The following is a 6,770-nucleotide window of genomic DNA, read 5'->3' on the forward strand; positions in this document are numbered from 1 at the left end:
GAGCAGCAGGAGAGAGAGAGAGAGAGAGAGAGAGAGAGAGAGAGAGAGAGAGAGAGAGAGAGAGAGAGAGAGAGAGAGAGAGAGAGAGAGAGAGAGAGAGAGAGAGAGAGAGAGAGAGAGAGAGAGAGAGAGAGAGAGAGAGAGAGAGTTGCAAGTGTGATGAAGTAATAAAAAAAGAAAAATAGGACTCGTGGGAATGATGGAAATAAATAACGCGTCATGCAACAGAGGAGGAAATTGGTGAGACTCTGAAACGTGAGCTGACGGGTTGATGAATGACCGCTCACCGTCACACGTAAGAGAATAAACAAATGCACATGATTTCCACTAAACCCTCCCGATTTACATGTTGAGAGGAAGGCAGGTGAACATTGACAAATTAAAGTAATGAAACAGAGGAAAGAGATAAAAAAAAAAAAACACGAAGGAAGGAATAAAAAAAAGAAGAGTAACTGGAGAAAGGTTGTGGCGGAAGTGAGGGAGTGACGGAGTGGGAGGGAGAGAGAGTGAGGGAGGTGGTGATGGTGGTGGTGGTGGTATCAGGAGCCGGATGGATGAACAAGTTTTTGTAGCGTTACAAGCACAGCGGATATTCCCAACATTATCACTTTCCATGTGGATTTTGGGCTTAAGAGAGAAATTTTGCAGCCCTGTCCCTCAAGATCGGTCATGTGTGTTAACAAAGATTGGAACCACGTAGACGGAAGTTGGGACGGGGGTGGTTACTGCCAAAGAGGGGTGATGGAGATTGGGGGATGGATGAGGACATGAAACAGTGGAATGACGTTGTGTGTATGTGTGTGTGTGCATGTGAAGGTGTGAGAGGAGGGCAGTGAACGCTATGGGTGTGAAGGAGCTGAGGGGCGGTAATAGAGGGAGAGAACGAGTGTAGTGTCAGTGGTGGCAGCGGTGGAGGTGGGTGGGTGTGGTTGAGTCTGGCCGAGGTTAATGAGGGGGTCTGGCCAGGGTCTGAGCCACGCACCAGCAGCCCGCCAACACCCCGTCCTGGCTACACACTGGCTGCTCCCTCCCCTTCATTAACACGAACCCGCGAATATTCAATTAGGACTGCGCTGCCATCCGAGGAAGGCCACTAGAGGCGAGAAGAGGCGGCAGTACAGAGGCTCGTATTCTTAAACGCCTTGTTCCCTCCTCCTGTTTTCTAATGCCGCAGAGATGATTACTTGTGTTCTTATGAGTGTTTTTACTATTGATAATACAGAATATGTGTTAAACTATCACTTGAATCATGAAAACACCCCTGAAAGCTCTAAAAAAATTCCCAAATAGCTTGTTGGAGATTGTCGAGTTAAAATACGATGCAAAAACGTGAGGCGCGGGGCGGAGTGCATGAGGCGGCAGGGATGTGCATGACAAGACGGTACTGCATGCGAAAGTGATCGATACAGAAATGTGTCACGGGTGGGAGAGGTGGGAGATACAGATGAAAATATGGGGATATGCTTATAGCCGTGTGGATGTTTATGGTGAGGGCGGGTGGAGTGGGAGGCGCATGGAGCATTAGGTGCACGAGAAAGGTGATGGTGGTGCACGGTGGAGGGTGGAGGGTGGAGGGTTTGTGTCCTAGTAGATGGAAACATACGAGGTGCAACACTCGCTATTCTTTTTGAAGACGCAACGTGAGTAAATTCTTGCTTGGAGTGGCGGTATTGATCAACGGTAAGTGGGCGCCTCTTGGAACCATCGACGACAATCACTGACAGATGCACCGAAAGTAATCAGAAACACGCCTTGATTAACTCAGGTTGAGTCGTGAGTATCGTGAGGGCAATGAATGTTAAAGAAGGCGGCGCGGCGACGAGGAGGGGACAGGTAACACCACTTCCTCGCTCAGGTATGCAAGGTCGCATGTCGCACCCACCGTCCCTGGCCGCCGCCGCTACATAATCCAGAGTGCGAGGCTTCAATACTTCACATTGTAAACAAGGTGATTATTAGGTGCAATCCCGGGGCGCTCCCTCTCATCGTGAATTATAGAGGTGAACGCGAGCCAGCGGGCGGAGGGCAGCGGGCGACGCTGATTTTTTTCTTTCTTTTTGCCCGCAGGTGAGAGATGTTGAGGAAATGATTACGGTGACGGTGATGACGATGACGAGAGCGTGCATGGTGATGATGATGATGATGCCGGTGCTCAAGTGGCATTAGTGGTGATAATGATGGTGTTGGGAGAGCGCGGCGGGAGTGGTGATGATTGGAGCAGAACCGCTCTGTCCCTCCTCCTCACCTCCCTGCCCCTCGCGCCCCACCAGGCGGCCACCACTCGCTGCCGCTCCACGATAGCTGGACTAATATTTACCCTCCAATTTTATGCCGCACCAACATATTCATTATTCACGCTACACACACACACACAGGCGAGCCAATTGCCCTCTGCCAAACATTGATGTCGAAGTCCTCTCAGTTTCCATATTTTTGGTACCTAGTTATCGCTTGTCATCGACGCCTTTGTGTTAAAAATGCATCAGCGGCTCGGCACTCGTAACACAGCACGAGAAGACGGGGCACAGGCACTGCACTTAACACTCTTGTGCCACCACCGCTAAGCTTGGCGAGTAGTATAGAAGAATATGATATGAGATAATATTGGAAGTTTTGCCGTAAACATGAAGTGCAATAATGTTTGAAGTGGACCCCAGCTGTACTGTACTTTTACTATAAAATGTGGTGATGTTGAAAGTTGTCCTGAGTTGTGTCCTAAATACTCGTACTTTGTCCTCCCTCCTCTCCTCTCCCTCTCCCTGGCTCCCTCGCGCCTCGTCCCCTCCCTGCTCGTCCACGTCTATCACCGCTATTCCAAGGCAGGAGGCTCCACAAATCAAAGCTGGGAGGGGCTGTTGGGCGCCGTGGCCCGCCGCCCAGCCACACATAATACATGTCAACAATATTGGTCGCTCGTAAACTGCTTCTTAATCAGCGTGCTTCGAGCGAGCTTCGGACAACAACCGCCTATGTCCATCCCACGCTCAAGGCCTCGGTGTTGCCGCTCCTGGCGCTGCACTGACGTCGGGGTGACAAGGAGACTGTGGCGAGCGTCTTCACTCAAACTAAAGAAAAATGCACCATCCCGCTCACTTCCTCCAGTCCACAGACGCTACACACACTTGACGGACACGCCACCAGCTTCCCTTATGAACAAGTTATCTTTTGTAATAGAAAAAAAGAAACCACAATTTCCTCAATCTAATGGTCGGGACGTGCGTGGGTCAAATGCCAAAAATTCCAAGCGCCTCCTTACACCCTCGCCTCCTCCTCCGCCGCCGCCGCCGTCGCCGCCTCGGCCGTGTTAATGCAAATGTGACCAGCGATTAAACTGACCATTCAGGAGAAAACTCTTTGACGAGGAGAGTCCGGAGCGGCCCGTCCTCTGTCCTGGCGTGTGTGTGGAGTGCGGCGGCGGTGGCGGGGACGGCGCTGTGGGGATGGGAGTGACAGTGGAAGTACATTCATAGTAAAGAAGTATGTGTGATGATCTTTATATAGCCTTGATGGTGACTGCGTGGACCTTATGACGGCGGCGATGGTGAGGATGACCCGTTGTAATGTAGTGAGGAAGGGGAGAACTGCGTGGTGGTGATTTGGTGGTGATGGTGATATTATTGGTCGTGCTGGTGGAAGTGTTGGTGGTGATGGCAGTGTGGCGGTATTGCTGTGCTACACAACCTCGCCCTTTCAGTGTTATGACTTTCCATTGTTAACATTCAGAACACCGTAAAAATTGTTTGAATGGATGTTCAGAGAGAGAGAGAGAGAGAGAGAGAGAGAGAGAGAGAGAGAGAGAGAGAGAGAGAGAGAGAGAGAGAGAGAGAAATTTTTTTCTTGGATACGGAACTATTGATAAAACTAAAATACAACAATAAGTATCAAAAAAAAGTCATAGATGAGAGAGAAAAAAAAAAAAAAAGATTTGCACTGAACAGATCAAGTTAGAAAAGAAAGAGGTTGTGGTGGTGGTGGTGGGGAGGAGGAGGAGGATACTAGATAGTGGAGGTGGGAGAGGAAGAAGGAGGGAGGTGTGAGGGGGAGGATGAGGAAAGAAAGTAGTAGTGGAGAAGGTGGGTGCTGGTAGCTGTGAGAGAGAATACTGGATGTGCCCCTCTGGTTCTGGACTATTAGCGGTCATTTAGCGCCTAACTACAGGCTACCTCCCCACCACCTTGATCAGTATTCATAGGCGGGTGCGGGATACAGCCTCTCGCCTCCTGTTACACGCCTGGTAATGCTGTGTGCCGCTGTGTTGTTCGTGTACTGAGCCTCGCGTCCCTGCCCCTTCCCTCCCTTTCCTAGCCACTCTGAGAGATTGGGACGGTAGTGTTGGTGGTGGTGGTGGTGGTGGTGGTGAACGGTTCATCGAGAAGTTGACGAATGTGTGAAGCTGATGGAACGGTTCGAGTTAATTTCGTTCCGCGTTCGTTTTAGGTTCGTGCAACGTAATGTTTCCCTGTCACGTACGTAAATGCAAGCCGCCGCCGGCCGCCGCGACGCGTCTTTTTCCTCTAGTTCTGGTTCTTCGTCCGGTGTCTGTCTCTGTGTGTGTGTGTGTGTGTGTGTGAGACGCAGCAACAGTTGGATAGCTGTAATGAGGATATAACTTACCCATTAAGAGAGAGAGAGAGAGAGAGAGAGAGAGAGAGAGAGAGAGAGAGAGAGAGAGAGAGAGAGAGAGAGAGAGAGAGAGAGAGAGAGAGAATTTATGTAGCTTAAGTAGTAACATACCTTCCTCTCACCAAATAAAAAAAAAACTAAACAAAATAAACTAGAAAACACACACACACACACACACACACACACACACACACACACACACACACACACACACATTAACACACAAATGCACACCTCATCACCACTCCTCTCAGCATCACTACAAACTAAACGAGGTAGTCAACACACAACCTACCGCTGCCCAAGATCACACCCGTGCCTACATACCACCCTACCTCCTCCTCCTCCTCCTCCTGTAACCCCACAACTCAGCCCCACCACGAGGCCGCCGCCCATAAACTCTACAACCTAATGGCTAATGGGAGCACGGGATTCTTTGCATCAGTAAGCGGGTATCATAAAGGGGCATGCCACTTTACGAGCTCAGTACCGTGGTTAAGGAGTTTACACGTCTGTAGTTCGTGGTGATAAACGCCTTTCGTTCAAGCGATGGAGTGAGAGCACAGATACCTTCCTTCTTTCCATTGCCTCACTTAACTCACACTCCTCGTTAATTATGACTCTGTAAAAGGAATCGCCACCACTCCATTTTCCTTCCGTGTCATGTAGGCGGCGTGCTTCCTTCAGCGATCGTTTCTCAGTCGTCAGCGGGAACAGGGCAGTCATCACGGCTTGCTGTATTGCCTGCTTATGATTCCTTCCTTCTTTCCCAGCTGGCATTCTTGAGCGGAGGTGTTCATCTGGAGGCTGCATGTGAAGTAAAGAGAGAGAGAGAGAGAGAGAGAGAGAGAGAGAGAGAGAGAGAGAGAGAGAGAGAGAGAGAGAGAGAGAGAGAGAGAGAGAGGCGGTATGAATAGCTACACCGATTACATCAAGATTGATATTAGAGTGTTTATTCAAAATCCCCGTAAAAGGAAGGTGCGGGACAGGTATCATGTGTCTCCCAGCCTCGTATTGCATTCCCAGGTGTGTGTGTGTGTGTGTGTGTGTGTGTGTGTGTGTGTGAGGTCTTTTAACACACACACACACACACACACACACACACACACACACACACACACACACACACACACACACACATGTTCTTTCTTTCCACTATTACAGGAAACAGTGATGAGCGAAAAGGAAAACGAAGAAAAAAAAAGAGGAAAGAAGAGTAGATAAGGGGAGAAGAAAGGGATCCCACTACAGTAACAATGACACACAAACACACACACACACACACACACACACACACACACACACACACACACACACACACACACACACACACACACACACACAATACTAGACGGGATTAATTCCAATGCACGTGTTCCTGGCCGGCGGTGTCAGGCGCGGGAAGAGAGGCGTGGCAGCCGCTGTTCCCGGTGAGCCGCTGGACACCACCCAATCTCCGCGCCCAAGCCTTTTTTCGGGCACTTTTTGCGCCGTCAGAAAGGTTGTTGAGGCGGAATTAGATGTGTTAGGAGGCGAGGCGCGATCTCACGGTGCGTTTGTCTGTTTGTATACGAGAGCGCGAGGCTGTGACTGAGTGAGTGAGCGAGTGAGTGAGTGAGTGATGTAGGGGGGGGTGAGGGAGTGAGGAAATTGAATGAGTGAATGGAGTTTAACTTTATAGGGAATGTAGTCTGTTCACAATGCATTACCGTGTTATATTATATTTACTGTTACTAAAAGCGACATAGTAAACGTCCTTCAACGCACAACATAAGATACAAGACGTGTATGAATCTCCTTCCTTATTTTTTCTTCTTTTTAACTGGGAATTTAATAAGCTTTTTTTTCCTTAATTTTTTTGTGCCTTTACCTTTACGCATGAGAGAGACCCACCATGTACTCTGCAAGAAGGTAGAACAGAAAAAGAGATTTAGCAACACAATTTACTGGTAACACTCACACTTCTTCAATGAAATGTGTTAAGGAGATGTCTGACGATGAATCCTACAAACCTTAGCTGCCGGTAATATTAGTTGTGCCTCTACTGTTATTGTTCTCTTTTACGTGTGTGTGTTGTGTTGTGTTGCAAGCGAAAGGGGTGGGGGAAATAAGTGAAAGAAAATGGGATATTACGTCGTGGCGGTGTG

General features: G+C 49.1%; 1 long non-coding RNA gene across 1 annotated transcript in view; it reads left to right on the plus strand.

The window, feature by feature from the left end:
• LOC135111318 (uncharacterized) overlaps positions 1-3,791 on the plus strand; it is a 63,809-nt gene extending 60,018 nt beyond the window's left edge. The window contains exon 3 of the long non-coding RNA XR_010273695.1: positions 2,068-3,791. This is a non-coding gene — a long non-coding RNA (uncharacterized LOC135111318). The remainder of the gene's footprint in view (positions 1-2,067) is intronic.
• The last annotated feature ends 2,979 nt before the right edge of the window (positions 3,792-6,770 follow it).

This window comes from Scylla paramamosain, chromosome 21 (genome assembly GCF_035594125.1).
Source record: "Scylla paramamosain isolate STU-SP2022 chromosome 21, ASM3559412v1, whole genome shotgun sequence".
In the NCBI taxonomy this organism is placed as follows: domain Eukaryota; kingdom Metazoa; phylum Arthropoda; class Malacostraca; order Decapoda; family Portunidae; genus Scylla; species Scylla paramamosain.